The following is a 15929-nucleotide window of genomic DNA, read 5'->3' as shown; positions in this document are numbered from 1 at the left end:
AAGGAGACGCGTTCTGTCTCCTAGAGATGAACGTACTTTGGTGCAAAAAGTTCAAATCAATCCCAGAACAACAGCAAAGGACCTTGTGAAGATGCTGGAGGAAACAGACACAAAAGTATCTATATCCACAGTAAAACGAGTCTTATATCGACATAACCTGAAAGGCCGCTCAGCAAGGAAGAAGCCACTGCTCCAAAACCGACATAAAAAAGCCAGACTACGGTTTGCAACTGCACATGGGGACAAAGATCATACTTTTTGGAGAAATGTCCTCTGGTCTGATGAAACAAAAATAGAACTGTTTGGCCATAATGACCATTGTTATGTTTGGAGGCAAAAGGGGGTTTCTTGCAAGCCGAAGAACACCATCCCAACTGTGAAGCACGGGGGTGGCAGCATCATGCTGTGGGGGTGCTTTGCTGCAGGAGGGACTGGTGCACTTCACAAAATAGATGGCATCATGAAGAAGGAAAATGATGTGGATATATTGAAGCAACATCTCAAGACATCAGTCAGGAAGTTAAAGCTTGGTCGCAAATAGGTCTTCCAAATGGACAATGACCCCAAGCCTACTTCCAAAGTTGTGGCAAAATGGCTTAAGAACAACAAAGTCAAGGTATTGGAGTGGCCATCACAAAGCCCTGACCTCAATCCTATAGAAAATGTGTGGGCAGAACTGAAAAAGCGTTTGCGAGCAAGGAGGCCTACAAACTTGACTCAGTTACACCCGCTCTGTCAGGAGGAATGGGCCAAAATGTACGCAACTTATTGTGGGAAGCTTGTGGAAGGCTACCGGAAACGTTTGACCCAAGTTAAACAATTTAAAGGCAATGCTACCAAATACTAATTGAGTGTATGTAAACTTCTGACCCACTGGGAATGTGATGAAAGAAATAAAAGCTGAAATAAATCATTCTCTCTACTATTATTCTGACATTTCACATTCTTAAAATAAAGTGGTGATCCTAATTGACCTAAGACAGGGAATTTTTATTAGGATTAAATGCCAGGAATTGTGAAAAAAATTGTTTAAATGTATTTGGCTAAGGTGTATGTAAACTTCAACTGTATGTATGTATGTATGTATGTATGTATGTATGTATGTATGTATGTATGTATGTATGTATGTACAGTGGGGAAAAAAAGTATTTAGTCAGCCACCAATTGTGCAAGTTCTCCCACTTAAAAAGATGAGAGAGGCCTGTAATTTTCATCATAGGTACACGTCAACTATGACAGACAAATTGAGGAGAAAAAATCCTGAAAATCACATTGTAGGATTTTTTATGAATTTATTTGCAAATTATGGTGGAAAATAAGTATTTGGTCACCTACAAACAAACAAGATTTCTGGCTCTCACAGACCTGTAACTTCTTCTTTAAGAGGCTCCTCTGTCCTCCACTCGTTACCTGTATTAATGGCACCTGTTTGAACTTGTTATCAGTATAAAAGACACCTGTCCACAACCTCAAACAGTCACACTCCAAACTCCACTATGGCCAAGACCAAAGAGCTGTCAAAGGACACCAGAAACAAAATTGTAGACCTGCACCAGGCTGGGAAGACTGAATCTGCAATAGGTAAGCAGCTTGGTTTGAAGAAATCAACTGTGGGAGCAATTATTAGGAAATGGAAGACATACAAGACCACTGATAATCTCCCTCGATCTGGGGCTCCACGCAAGATCTCACCCCGTGGGGTCAAAATGATCACAAGAACGGTGAGCAAAAATCCCAGAACCACACGGGGGGACCTAGTGAATGACCTGCAGAGAGCTGGGACCAAAGTAACAAAGCCTACCATCAGTAACACACTACGCCGCCAGGGACTCAAATCCTGCAGTGCCAGACGTGTCCCCCTGCTTATGCCAGTACATGTCCAGGCCCGTCTGAAGTTTGCTAGAGTGCATTTGGATGATCCAGAAGAGGATTGGGAGAATGTCATATGGTCAGATGAAACCAAAATAGAACTTTTTGGTAAAAACTCAACTCGTCGTGTTTGGAGGACAAAGAATGCTGAGTTGCATCCAAAGAACACCATACCTACTGTGAAGCATGGGGGTGGAAACATCATGCTTTGGGGCTGTTTTTCTGCAAAGGGACCAGGACGACTGATCCGTGTAAAGGAAAGAATGAATGGGGCCATGTATCGTGAGATTTTGAGTGAAAACCTCCTTCCATCAGCAAGGGCATTGAAGATGAAACGTGGCTGGGTCTTTCAGCATGACAATGATCCCAAACACACCGCCCGGGCAACGAAGGAGTGGCTTCGTAAGAAGCATTTCAAGGTCCTGGAGTGGCCTAGCCAGTCTCCAGATCTCAACCCCATAGAAAATCTTTGGAGGGAGTTGAAAGTCCGTGTTGCCCAGCGACAGCCCCAAAACATCACTGCTCTAGAGGAGATCTGCATGGAGGAATGGGCCAAAATACCAGCAACAGTGTGTGAAACCTTGTGAAGACTTACAGAAAACGTTTGACCTGTGTCATTGCCAACAAAGGGTATATAACAAAGTATTGAGAAACTTTTGTTATTGACCAAATACTTATTTTCCACCATAATTTGCAAATAAATTCATAAAAAATCCTACAATGTGATTTTCTGGATTTTCTTTTCTCATTTTGTCTGTCATAGTTGACGTGTACCTATGATGAAAATTACAGGCCTCTCTCATCTTTTTAAGTGGGAGAACTTGCACAATTGGTGGCTGACTAAATACTTTTTTCCCTCACTGTATGTGTATATATATATATATATATATATATACACACTGCTGCGGGTGGAGCTAGAGTACCGGCTGTACTCCGAAGGCTGTAGTAGAGGGGGACAGACACAGCAATGACATGGTGTGGAGACAGACCAGACCAGGCCAGGACAGAGACAGGCCAGTATGCTGCTGACCCTGGTAACATCATTAACACTATTCAATTAGACACTGAGAACACTTACAGTATGAGATTGAGAAACCGTGTACGAGCCATACAGACCGTCGTCATTTATAGAAGCCTTAAGGCACAAGGGAGAGAGAATCCAGAACTCAGCAAAGCACAAGAGGGCGCAACGATCTCAGTCAGAAGATCTCACAGGCTGAGTAGCATCCCTTTCTCAATATTAACTAAATACAGAGTGTACAAAACAGTAGGAACACCTTCCTAATACTGAGTTGCACTCCCTTTAGCCCTCAGAACAGCCTCAATTCGTCAGGACATGGACTCTACATGCTGGCCCATGTTGACTCCAGTGCTTCCCACAGTTGTGTCAAGTTGGCTGGATATCCTTTGGGTGGTGGGAAACTATTGAGCGTGAAAATCCAGCAGTGTTGCAGTTCTTGACACACTCAAACCGGTGCGCCTTGCACCTACTACCACACCCCGTTTAAAGGCACTTAAATCTTTTGTCTTGCCCATTCACCCTCCGAATGGCACACAGACAATCCATGTCTCAAGTCTTAAACATCCTTCTTTAACCGGTCTCCTCCTCTTCATCTACACTGATTAAAGTGGATTTAACAAGTGACATCAATAAGGGATCATAGTGTTCACTTGGATTCACCTGGTCAGTTTATGTCATGGAAAGAGCAGGTGTTCCTAATGTTTTGTACACTCAGTGTATAAACTATGGGATATTTCCTGCATCAACCATTGCTCTAGTTATTCTCCCTAGAAAGCACTGATTTCACACAACAAAGCCATATCTTATCAAACAGCCTACCAGACCGCATAACCTTGGCCCCACTAAGTGCCCACAGTGACCATTAGACCTAAATATAAGTGACTTAGGGAGAACCCTGGCCATGGCTGTCGGATGTATCAGAGAGGACTGGGGTCTGGTCTACTTTGAAGGTGATATCAAAGCATGCAGAGAGTGCGACACTGACCAGGCTGTAGCTGCGCGTCAGCCCCGATCCAGAGCCAGCGGTGGAGGAGGCCACAGATGAGGCCTGTGAGAAGGGGCGAGGTAGAGGGGTGTGGGACAGTTAGAGGAAAGCCACAGAGAGCAGGGGTGGGGGTTGCTAGGAAAGTGTCCTCAGGTAGTGTGAGGAGAAACATGAATGCCATTTCCCTGACCCTGAGAATGGAGCACTGATGTGATGAGAGGATGACTACAGAAGAGGAGCTAGGTTACACTGTCCCTGTCAACTGCAAATGGATGAGGTGTTGCATGTACTTTGCTGGGACCTAGATAGCATACTAAGAATCATAAAAACTGGAGTTTGGACACATCCCTCAAGTCAAGATTTTCTAACATGCAAAGCCTTATTGCGTTTGCATGGACCACATTCAAGGCTGTTGTATTTTCATATCTTGTTGATTGCTTTGCTGCTTTACTATGCAGTATAAAGTAACAAACAGCAATTTCATACCAAAGAATGACTAAGTATTTACTGTAAACTTGAGCACAAACACACACACACAGTGTAGTGTGCCATCTCAACGGGTGTTTATACAACCCATAAACTTGAGTAGATAAGAACTCAGTTCTTCAAGTACTTTTAATTCAGTTAACTTGCTTTCACCACTTAATCTAGACAGGGAATAATTGGGCCAGGACTGAGGTGGACAAACCCAGGGCTGATAGGAGGAAGTAGAGGGAGGAGGTTTGGTGGTGTTCTTTAGGCTGCTGTAGTTCCTCTGATCATGGTACAAGCCAGTCTGGAGGAGAGGAACATAGTATGATATGACTATAAACAGAGGGAGACTGGAGTAAATGAACACAGCAAAATAACAAACCAAAGCTGTGCCATGCTTTTTCACCCTTATTTTAGAATTTTCCACTATCAAAAAGAGGCAGTATGCACAATGAGAGAGAAAAATATATCTTCCTAGATACAGTGCCTTCAGAATGTATTCACACCCCTTGACTTTTTAAAAATGTTCTTGTGTTACAAGGTGGGATTAAAATGGATTTAATTGTCATTTTTTGTCAACGATCTACAGTCGTAGGCCACACAAGCTCACAGAACAGGACCGTGTAAAAATTGTCTGTCCTCAGTTGCAACACTCACTTCGAGTTCCAAACTGCCTCTGGAAGCAACGTCAGCACAAGAACTGTTCGTCGGGAGCTTCATGAAATGGGTTTCCATAGTTGAGCAGCCGCACACAAGCCTAAGATCACCATGCAATGCCAAGTGTCGGCTGGAGTGGTGTAAAGCTCACTGCCATTGGATGCTGGAGCAGTGGAAACGCATTCCCTGGGTTTGGCGGATGCCAGGAGAACGCTACCTGCCCCAATGCATAGTGCCAACTGTAAAGTTTGGTGGAGGAGGAATAATTGTCTGGGGCTGTTTTTTATGGTTCGGGCTAGGCTCCTTATTTCCAGTGAAGGGAAATCTTAACGCTACAGCATACAATGATATTCTAGACGATTCTGTGCTTCCAACTTTGTGGCAACAGTTTGGGGAAGGCCCTTTCCTGTTTCAGCATGACAATGCCCCCGTGCACAAAGCAAGCTCCATACAGAAATGGTTTGTCGAGATGTGTGGAAGAAATTGACTGGCCTGCACAGAGCCTTGACCTCAACCCCATCGAAAGCCTTTGGGATGAATTGGAACGCTGACTGCGAGCCAGGACTAATCGCCCAACATCAGTGCCCGACCTGACTAATGCTCGTGGCTGAATGGAAGCAAGTCCCTGCAGCAATGTTCCAACATCTAGTGGAAAGCCTTCTCAGAAGAGTGGAGGCTGTTAAAGCATCAAAGGGGGGACCAACTCCATATTAATGCCCACGATTTTGGAATGAGATGTTCGACAAGCAGGTGTCCAAATACTTATGGTCATGTAGTGGATCTCGTATTCAACCCCCAAGTTAATACATCTTAGAATCAACTTTGGCAGCGATTACATCTGTGAGTCTTTCTGGGTAAGTCGAAGAGCTTTACAAAACTGGATTTTACAATATTTTTACATAAAAAAAAAAAATTATCATGCCACTTTAAGTCAAAACTGTTACTAGGCCACTCGAACATTCAATGTCGTCTTGGTAAGCAACTCCAGTATATTTGGCCTTGTGTTTGAAGTCATTGTCCTGCTGAAAAGGTGAATTTGTCTCCCAGTGTCTGTTGGAAAGCAGACTCAACCAGGTTTTCCTCTAGGATTTTGCTTGTGCTCAAGTCTAATCCCTAGCCCTTGCCGATGACAAGCATACCCATAACACGATGCAGCCACCACCTGCTTGAAAATATGAAGAGTGGTACTCAGTGATGCGTTGGATTTGTCCCAAACATTACGCTTTGTATTCAGGACATAAAGTTAATTTCTTTGCCAAATTTGTTTTACTTTAGTGCCTTATTTCAAACAGGAGTATTGATACACCATCCAAAGTGTAATTAATAACTTCACCATGCTCAAAGGGATATTCACTGTCTGCTTTTTTTTATATTTACCCATCTACCAATAGGTGCCCTTCTTTGTGAGGCACTGGAAAACTTCCCTGGTCTTTGTGGTTGAATCTGTGTTTGAAATTCACTGCTTGATTGAGGGACCTTACATATAATTGTATGTGTGGGGGGCAAATGTTTACTCCTGAGCTTATTTAGGCTTGCCATGAAAGCTTTTCATTTTTTATTAATTAGTAAAAACATAATTCCACTTTGACATTATGCGGTATTGTGTGTAGGCCTGCGCCACAAAATCTTAATTGTATCGATTTAAAATTCAGGCTGTAATAACAAAATGTGGAATAGGTCAAGGGGTATGAATACATTCTGAAGGCACTGTAGCTCTGCTCAATGACATTGGCTCTACAATGCCCCTAGAGCTGTGGTAATGCTGGACACTGCCTCCAGGGAGAGCCATAGAGATTGGACTAAGGAGCCCAGAGTGACCCACACTAAAAGAACACACACACGCACTCCTGATAACACACTGACCAGCAGGTCCTTCCTGGAGCTGCTGGACACAGGAGCCTTCTTATGCAGGTCATTGTACACAGAGCTCTGGCAGGGAAGAGGGGACAGTAGAAGTTCGTTAACTCACTCTCCTAAAGCAATGCGTAGTTAGGGTCACAGTGACCCAAGACCACTCTTCAGAGTCTTGCTCCGGCATGTCTACTAGGGAGTCCAGAGGCCTCATTTATCAATATTGCGTAGAAACTATTCTAAAATACTACTTACAAACAGAATTTAGAATGGTTGTACGCATAGAAAAAGTGTGATAAACAATCCTACGAGCGTCATACGCACACCGGTAGGAGATAATAATTGATAAATAACAATTGTTCTCCGCCTCAGTTCTCTTGCACGACATTGGCTGTTTGCATTTTGAAACGGCCCTAACTAACCATATATGATCAAAATCATACCTTTAACCCGTGGGGAAAACCATGAAATACCATGAAATACAACGGTGCAACCCAAAAAAGCGAAGAAAAACTAAATATCCAAGACTGAAATAGAGGTGATAGGGTCAGAGATTGACTACAACCAAAACATTTTATTTGGCTCACTCAGTTGTGGCTTAACCAGTAAAAAATTAAAACACAGCTACAAAGAGAGTACCATTAGGACAATTGTGACTCGTTTCAGGAAACTAGGCGTATGTCACGTGTCATTACTTAACAGGAGAGCCATTTGTAGTTTTTTTTTAATCAAAACGCTTTCTTTGGCAAAAATGCCTTCTGGAACATGGTAACTTTCATGTGACTTAATAACAAACATGTATGCCATCTGTAAATACGAATAAAATTGTTAAATTACAAGCCTAGTTGGTTTAGCCACGGAAATCGACAGCAACCTTCCCGCTATCCATGATTGGCTGAGATAATGAGTGGGCTGGACATGCCGAGAGATGAGTTCGGATTGGTCCGCCATGTAGCATGCTTCTTTCTATAACATGAGCTGGTCAGTATGTGTAGGTAATCTTTTCTAACGCAGCTTTAAAAAAAATATATCACATAGTAGAACTGCATAAGTGTTGCACTACACTTTCTGGAGGACAGAGTTTGAATTAGAGTATGATAGCTACGGAGTCCACACTGCCATTTCCCACCTGGAAAAAAGGAACACCTATGTGAGAATACTGTTCATTGACTACAGCTCAGCATTCAACACCATAGTGCCCACAAAGCTCATCACTAAGCTAAGGACCCTGGGACTAAACACCTCCCTCTGCAACTGGATCCTGGACTTCCTGACGGGCCACCCCCAGGTGGTAAGGGTAGGCAACATACATCTACCACGCTGATCCTCAACACCGGGGCCCCTCAAGGGTGCATGCTTAGTCCCCTCCTGTACTCCCTGTTCACCCACGACTGCATGGCCAAGCATGACTCCAACACCATCATTATGTTTGCTGATGACACAACAGTGGTAGGCCTGATCACTGACAACGATGAGACAGCCTATAGGGAGGAGGTCAGAGACCTGGCAGGGTGGTGCCAGGACAACCACCTCTCCCTTAATGTGAGCAATACAAAGGAGATGATCGTGGACTACAGGAAAAGGAGGGCCGAACAGGCCCCCATTAATGTTGACGGGGCTGTAGTGGAGCGTGTCGAGAGTTTCAAGTTCCTTTGTGTCCACATCACCAATAAACTATCATGGTTCAAACACACCAAGACAGTCGTGAAGAGGGCATGACACCTTTTCCCCCATCAGGAGACTGAAAAGATTTGGCATGGGTCCCCAGATCCTCAAAAAGTTATACAGCTGCACCATCGAGAGCATCCTGACCGGTTGCCTCCCGCCTGGTATGGCAACTACTCGGCATCCGACCGTAAGGCGCTACAGAGGGTAGTGCGTACGGTCCAATACATCACTGGGGCCAAGCTTCCAGCCATCCAGGACCTATACACTAGGCGGTGTCAGAGGAAGGCCCAAAAAATTGTCAAAGACTCCAGTCACCCAAGTCAGACTGTTGTCTCTTCTATCGCACGGCAAGCAGTACCGGAGCGCAAAGTCTAGGTCCAAAAGGCTCCTTAACGGCTTCTACCCCCAAGCTATAAGACTGCTGAACAATTAATCAAATAGCCACCCGGACTATTTACACTGCTGCTACTCGCTGCTGCTATTATCATCTATACAAACTACCTCGACTAACCTGTACCCCTGCACATTGACACGATAACGGTAACCCCTGTATATAGCCTCGTTATTGTTAAGTAATGTTGTTGTGTTACTTTTTATTTCTTACTTTAGTCTATTTAGTAAATATTTTCTTAACTCTATTTCTTGAACTGCATTGTTGTTTAAGGGCTTGTAAGTAAGCATTTCACGGTTAAGTCTACACCTGTTGTACTCGGCGCATGTGACACTTTTTTGGGGATTTGATTTGAGATTGAGAAAATTCTGCCGTTGATTGCAAATATGCAGACTGAGTCGAAAAGAGAACACATAGAAGGCTGTTGTATAAAACACCTATCTCCGGATTACATCTTCAAACTAAGGGCAACCATGGCATCCGTGACAGAATGGGAGAAGCATCCATCCATGTATATGGGTAAAATAGTCTAGCTAGCTAAATTTTCAGATATTGTACTGTTAGCTCGCTAGCTAACGTTACGTGTATGATCTGTGTAGTAATATTATTCATATCTCAGAGCCATTTGCATTGCTAGTTATAACCTAATGTTAGCTAGCTAACATTGAACCTGGTTGGTTAGCTATCTGCAGATTCATGCAGGGTAGTAACGTTATGAGTTGGGATTATGGTTCATTGTTTAGCTGGCTAGCTACATGTCTAAACAAAAGACTCCACTATGCAAGTAACCATTTCAATAGAATGTTCATGATGTCACTGTGACAACTGTTGATAGACGTAGCTGGTAAATTCGCTCTGGCTATCTCCTCCGATTTCAGAGCACTCTCGTCTGAGTGTGCCAGAGCACAGAATAACTGACACATTTACGAACGCTCAACACCCGTTGAATATCATCTCATATGTATATACTGTATTCTATATAATAATATTATACTGTATCTTAGTCCATGCCGCTCTGTCATTGCTTGTCCATATATGTATATATTCTTAAATTCCATTCCTTACTTAGATTAGTGTGTATTAGGTATATAGGTTGTGAAATTGTTAGATATTACTGCACTGTCGGAGCTAGAAGCACAAGCATTTCACTACACCCGCAATAACATCTGCTAAACATGTGTATGTGACAAATACAATTTTATTTGGCTGATGTCAGTAAACGTTGGCAAAAAAGCGTAATTAAATTGTTGCCAGCAGCACACTTAAAGTCACCAATGCTCTGGATAACAAAAACAGCCTAACCAGCTCTGCTAGGGCGAGTGAAATGGTCAGAGCTGTTCTCTCATTTGTGTCAGGAAGTAGTTAGCAAGCTAGCCAACGTTAGCTTGGGTGCTTGACTGCTGCTGTTAGGTCAGAATGCTCTGATCAACCCTATTCCTCGGCCAGAGCGTCCACTGTGCGCTCTGAAATCGATTTGTATGTCAAGATATGTTGCATGAATTCAACATATTTTCCCCAAGCAGTTCCCTTATTCCACCACTTGGCAATGTGCGGTCAATATTTTTTTGTTTCAGGGACAGCCCTAAAGGACTGACAGATGTGCTGTGGGAATGCGTGCTCACACTGCAGATTACAAAAGAGTTGTGAAAACGAAGTAATTCAACAGTTGGTGCATGCCAATGCAAAGCTGTGGTTAAATAAGCTAAATGTATTTTTGGTTAGAAAAATACGTTAGCAATGGACATTTAATTGTTTATTAAACACTATCATGCCGAGTCATTTGAGGTAGCCTAGTAATTTGTCTATATTTAGACTTTAGTCTTACTATAGCCATCTCAGCTGTTTTAATGTCGTTAGAAGCCACATAGCCATAGGATGTTAGCCTAGCCCATGACAACATAGAATATAGCCCTGCCTAATATATACTGAACAACAATAAGCACAACATGCAACAATTTCAACGATTTTACTGAGTTACAGTTCATTTAAGGTAATCAGTCAATTGAAATAATCAGTCAATTGAAATAAATAAATTAGGCCCTAATCTATGGATTTCACATGACTTGGGAGCGAGGCCCATCCACTGGGGAGCAAGGCCCAGCCAAATCAGAATGAGTTTTTCCACACAAAAGGGCTTCATTACAGACAGAAATACTCCTCAGTTTCATCAGCTGTCCGGGTGTCTGGCCTCAGACAATCCCGCAGGTGAAGAAGCCGGATGTTGGGGTCCTGAGCTGGCGTGGTTACACGTGGTTGGCGGTTGTGAGGCCGGTTGGACGTACTACCCAATTCTCTAAAACAATGTTGGAGGCGGCTTATGGTAGAGAAATGAACATTAAATTCTCTGGCAACTGCTCTGGTGGAAATTCCTGCAGTCAGCATGCCAATTGCAGCTCCCTCCATTTTAGGCATTGTGTAGTGTGACAAAACTGCACATTTTAGAGTGGCCTTTTATTGTCCCCAGCACAAGGTGCACCTGTGTAATGATCATGCTGTTTTATCAGCTTCTTGATATGCCACACCTGTCAGGTGGATGGATTATCTTGACAAAGTACAAATGCTCACTAACAGGGATGTACACAAATTTGTGCACCAAATCTGAGAGAAATAAGCTTTTTGTTCATATGGAACATTTCTGGGATCTTTTATTTCACATTTTACATTTCCATTTTAGCCATTTGGCAGACGCTCTTATCCAGAGCACCTCATAAAACATGGAACCAACACTTTACATGTTGCATTTATATTTTTGTTCAGTATTGCCCAGCTATCTTCCTGTGTCGCCCAGCTGTGAATTCAACACTGGTCTTTTACAGGCCAGCAAACCCATCCCTGCTTCCTTTCTGCACAAACGGTCATGCCATCCATCCCATCCAATCTTTACCCTGAAACACACACGCACCACCAGGTCTCTTCGACGAGAGGTGCTGGCCCGGCTTTTATGAGATTAGCTACCCAGATCTCAAAATGAGGTTGACTTCAAAACCAGAACAGTCACACATCACAACAGAATTACTCAAGGGACATTGAAGTATTCCAATTTCCAAGTTATACATGAACAAATTCTAACAATTAGACATAACCCAATGCTGTTTTGACAAGGTCAATGGCTTCACACGTCAGTGTGATATTGGCCTTTCCAATATAATTCTACATCCATATTAAATAGTCAGACTAAAACAATCCCATGACACTTGGTCAACGAGATGTAATGTACACACCCTGTAGCTTCCAGTGCTATGGACCGACATGACATCATCCTGTTGCGGAGAAAAATGGAGGACAGACAAATAGGACAGAACAAGCTAGGACATAAGATAAGGTCAGGTAAGAAAGTGATATGAAGTAAAGGATACAGACCCGGCGATGATGGCTACTGGATCTACTACTAGTTCCAGAGAGCCGGGCCATTTCTGTGTCGGCCTGGAGATGGATGAGAATGTTGGTAAAGAGAGGGAGATGCAAGGAAAAGGAGTACAGTAAAAGGTAAACACAAGATTCAATATTGATCGGCAACAAAAATCGCCAACAAACTGTGCAGCTCCATTAATCCATCAGAAACACTGCAACATGAGCAGTTCAACCACACATGGACAGAACATAAGGGAGAAATCCAGGTTTCCACACAGAAATCCCTTTGAAAGGTTACTAACTAGCTACAGTATTGTACACTCACGTATTTTCACTGTGTGAATAGCACACCATACTCAACAGGTAACATAACTGGGATCGAGTTTTGATTGGGGCCCCATGCAACCAATCAGGGGTGAGTTTCCACAAAACAAAGATCTTTAGCTTACCATTGGACTTAATAATCTTAGTGCAAAAAATTATCTTCATGTTTTTGAGAACTCACCCCATTTCAGCAACGCTCACTCAATAGTGGTTAGAGAACAGAAAACAGGATCAAACTGCCTCATTCCAATGAAAATCAACGTTAGCACCAAACTGCCTCATTGCATAGTATAAAATACCCAAATAAGGTAAGAAGCCAAAGCCAACTCTCAACCCACAGATAAAGGTGTCTCCAAAGCAAATACATGGCTGAACAATATTTCTAATGTGATGTAAGGTTCTGTCATCAGAGGGCACTGTTCAGGGGGGATAGAGGCCAACTCCCACAACAGAGAAGACTGTGTTCGTACAGAGAGGCCCATGCTCCCTGGCCTAGTGTTACCATCCATTGGTGGATCGAGCCCCAGCTTTTCCTGCTGCTGGATGAGCAGTGGTGAGAGGAGAGCTGGACAGAACAGGGGGAGGGAGAGAGTGCTAGGGAATTTACACACAAATACCTTATATGATATAGAGTCAGTCAGTCACACAAGGTTAATAATTTGCATACAAGGCAAAGAGAAAAAGAAATACAGATATCTGGATTTGATCTGTGAACACACAGCACTCGTATACCCCAACATCTCCTGGTTCAACAAGAGAAATGGCGGGAACTCTTTCTTGAATTAATCAGAGTTGACTGTATGTGTGTGTGTTGTGTTGCACGGTATACAGAAACTTCATTACTTTTGAGACTCAAACATGAAAAACGGTTGTGTACTAGATTTTTTACTTTCAGTACTTCTGTCAAATGTGTCTCACGTTCTACACGAATTGAGAGGATCGAGTCTGTCTAGTAATTTGTTGGAATCTTTTGAAGGGGGCAGTAGTAGGCTAGCTACTTGCGCTTGCAGCTGAGACAGCGCAAGCCACTTTTGAGAAGCAAGCGAGGAGAGAAAATACAGACAGCATGGCTTCTAACGAAAACATACCTCCACGCCCGCAGCTTGTTGACAAAACTGGCTCCAGAAGCGAAATATGGGAATACTTTGCTTACAGAGCAGATGAGGCCCAGCCTCAAAAGGTGTTACAAAGCAGTGCAAGTGAGGTTTAGTTCCAAGACGTCATAAAAAACTATTTTAAACATTACAATAGCATTGTAATGTTATTCTACTGCAAATTGCACGCTCCCTCAAAACTTGAGACATATGTGGCGTTGTGTTGTGTGACAAAACTGCACAGTGACCTTATTGTCCCCAGCACAAGGCTCACCTATGTAATGATCATGCTGTTTAATCAACTTCTTGATATGCCACACCTGTCAGGTGGATGGATTAGCGTGGCAGAAAAGAAATGCACAGTAACATGGATGTAAACAAATTTGTGCAAAACATTTGAGAGAAATAAGCTTTTTGTGCGTATGGAACATTTCTGGGATCTTTTATTTCAGCTCATGAAACATGGGACCAACACTTTACATGTTGCATTTATACTTTTGTTCAGTGTATTTCGAAAACTTCTCGTTTGTCTGGGCTTGCTATCGGTAGCCAGCAAGCAGCCCTGGGTGAAGCATTGCACCCTGGGAGTTGAAATACACTTTGGGAATCGTAGTATGCTGTGTAAAACCCATTGTATTTCTATGGTGTATAGACTATATTGCAATATAGAAGCTTCAGATATAAGCTTCAGTGTTTTTTTGTGTCGTTTTGGAACTAAAACTATCAATTTAATACATTACAATATTTAGCTGTAATGAAACATAGGTCTAATTAATGTTATTTGACCCAATATTATGGCCATAGATGAGCAAATTAACCCTGATACAGTGAGGGAAAAAAGTATTTGATCCCCTGCTGATTTTGTACGTTTGCCCACTGACAAAGAAATTATCAGTCTATAATTTTAATGGTAGGTTTATTTGAACAGTGAGAGACAGAATAACAACAAACAAATCCAGAAAAACGCTTGTCAAAAATGTTATAAATTGATTTGCATTTTAATGAGGGAAATAAGTATTTGACCCCCTCTCAATCAGAAAGATTTCTGGCTCCCAGGTGTCTTTTATACAGGTAACGAGCTGAGATTAGGAGCACACTCTTAAAGGGAGTGCTCCTAATCTCAGTTTGTTACCTGTATAAAAGACACCTGTCCACAGAAGCAATCAATCAATCAGATTCCAAACTCTCCACCATGGCCAAGACCAAAGAGCTCTCCAAGGATGTCAGGGACAAGATTGTAGACCTACACAAGGCTGGAATGGGCTACAAGACCATCGCCAAGCAGCTTGGTGAGAAAGTGACAACAGTTGGTGCGATTATTCGCAAATGGAAGAAACACAAAAGAACTGTCAATCTCCCTCGGCCTGGGGCTCCATGCAAGATCTCACCTCGTGGAGTTGCAATGATCATGAGAACGGTGAGGAATCAGCCCAGAACTACACGGGAGGATCTTGTCGATGATCTCAAGGCAGCTGGGACCATAGTCACCAAGAAAACAATTGGTAACACACTACGCCGTGAAGGACTGAAATCCTGCAGCGCCCTCAAGGTCCCCCTGCTCAAGAAAGCACATATACAGGGCCGTCTGAAGTTTGCCAATGAACATCTGAATGATTCAGAGGAGAACTGGGTGAAAGTGCTGTGGTCAGATGAGACCAAAATCTAGCTCTTTGGATCAACTCAACTCGCCGTGTTTGGAGGAGGAGGAGGAATGCTGCCTATGACCCCAAGAACACCATCCCCACCGTCAAACATGGAGGTGGAAACATTATGCTTTGGGGGTGTTTTTCTGCTAAGGGGACAGGACAACTTCACCGCACCAAAGGGACGATGGACGGGCCATGTACTGTCAAATCTTGGGTGAGAACCTCCTTCCCTCAGCCAGGGCATTGAAAATGGGTCGTGGATGGGTATTCCAGCATGACAATGACCCAAAACACACTGCCAACGCAACAAAGGAGTGGCTCAAGAAGAAGCACATTAAGGTCCTGGAGTGGCCTAGCCAGTCTCCAGACCTTAATCCCATAGCAAATCTGTGGAGGGAGCTGAAGGTTCGAGTTGCCAAACGTCAGCCTCGAAACCTTAATGACTTGGAGAAGATCTGCAAAGAGGATTGGGACAAAATCCCTCCTGAGATGTGTGCAAACCTGGTGGCCAACTACAATAAATGTCTGACCTCTGTGATTGCCAACAAGGATTTTGCCACCAAGTACTAAGTCATGTTTTGCAGAGGGGTCAAATACTTAT

General features: G+C 43.1%; 1 pseudogene; it reads right to left on the bottom strand.

The window, feature by feature from the left end:
* LOC121582616 overlaps positions 1 to 12329 on the bottom strand; it is a 31013-nt pseudogene extending 18684 nt beyond the window's left edge.
* Between the last annotated feature and the right edge of the window lie 3600 nt (positions 12330 to 15929).

This window comes from Coregonus clupeaformis, chromosome 1 (assembly GCF_020615455.1).
Source record: "Coregonus clupeaformis isolate EN_2021a chromosome 1, ASM2061545v1, whole genome shotgun sequence".
Classification (NCBI taxonomy): Eukaryota; Metazoa; Chordata; class Actinopteri; order Salmoniformes; family Salmonidae; genus Coregonus; species Coregonus clupeaformis.
The sequence above is the reverse complement of the archived record's forward strand: the minus strand, read 5'-3'. Positions and strand labels throughout refer to the sequence as shown.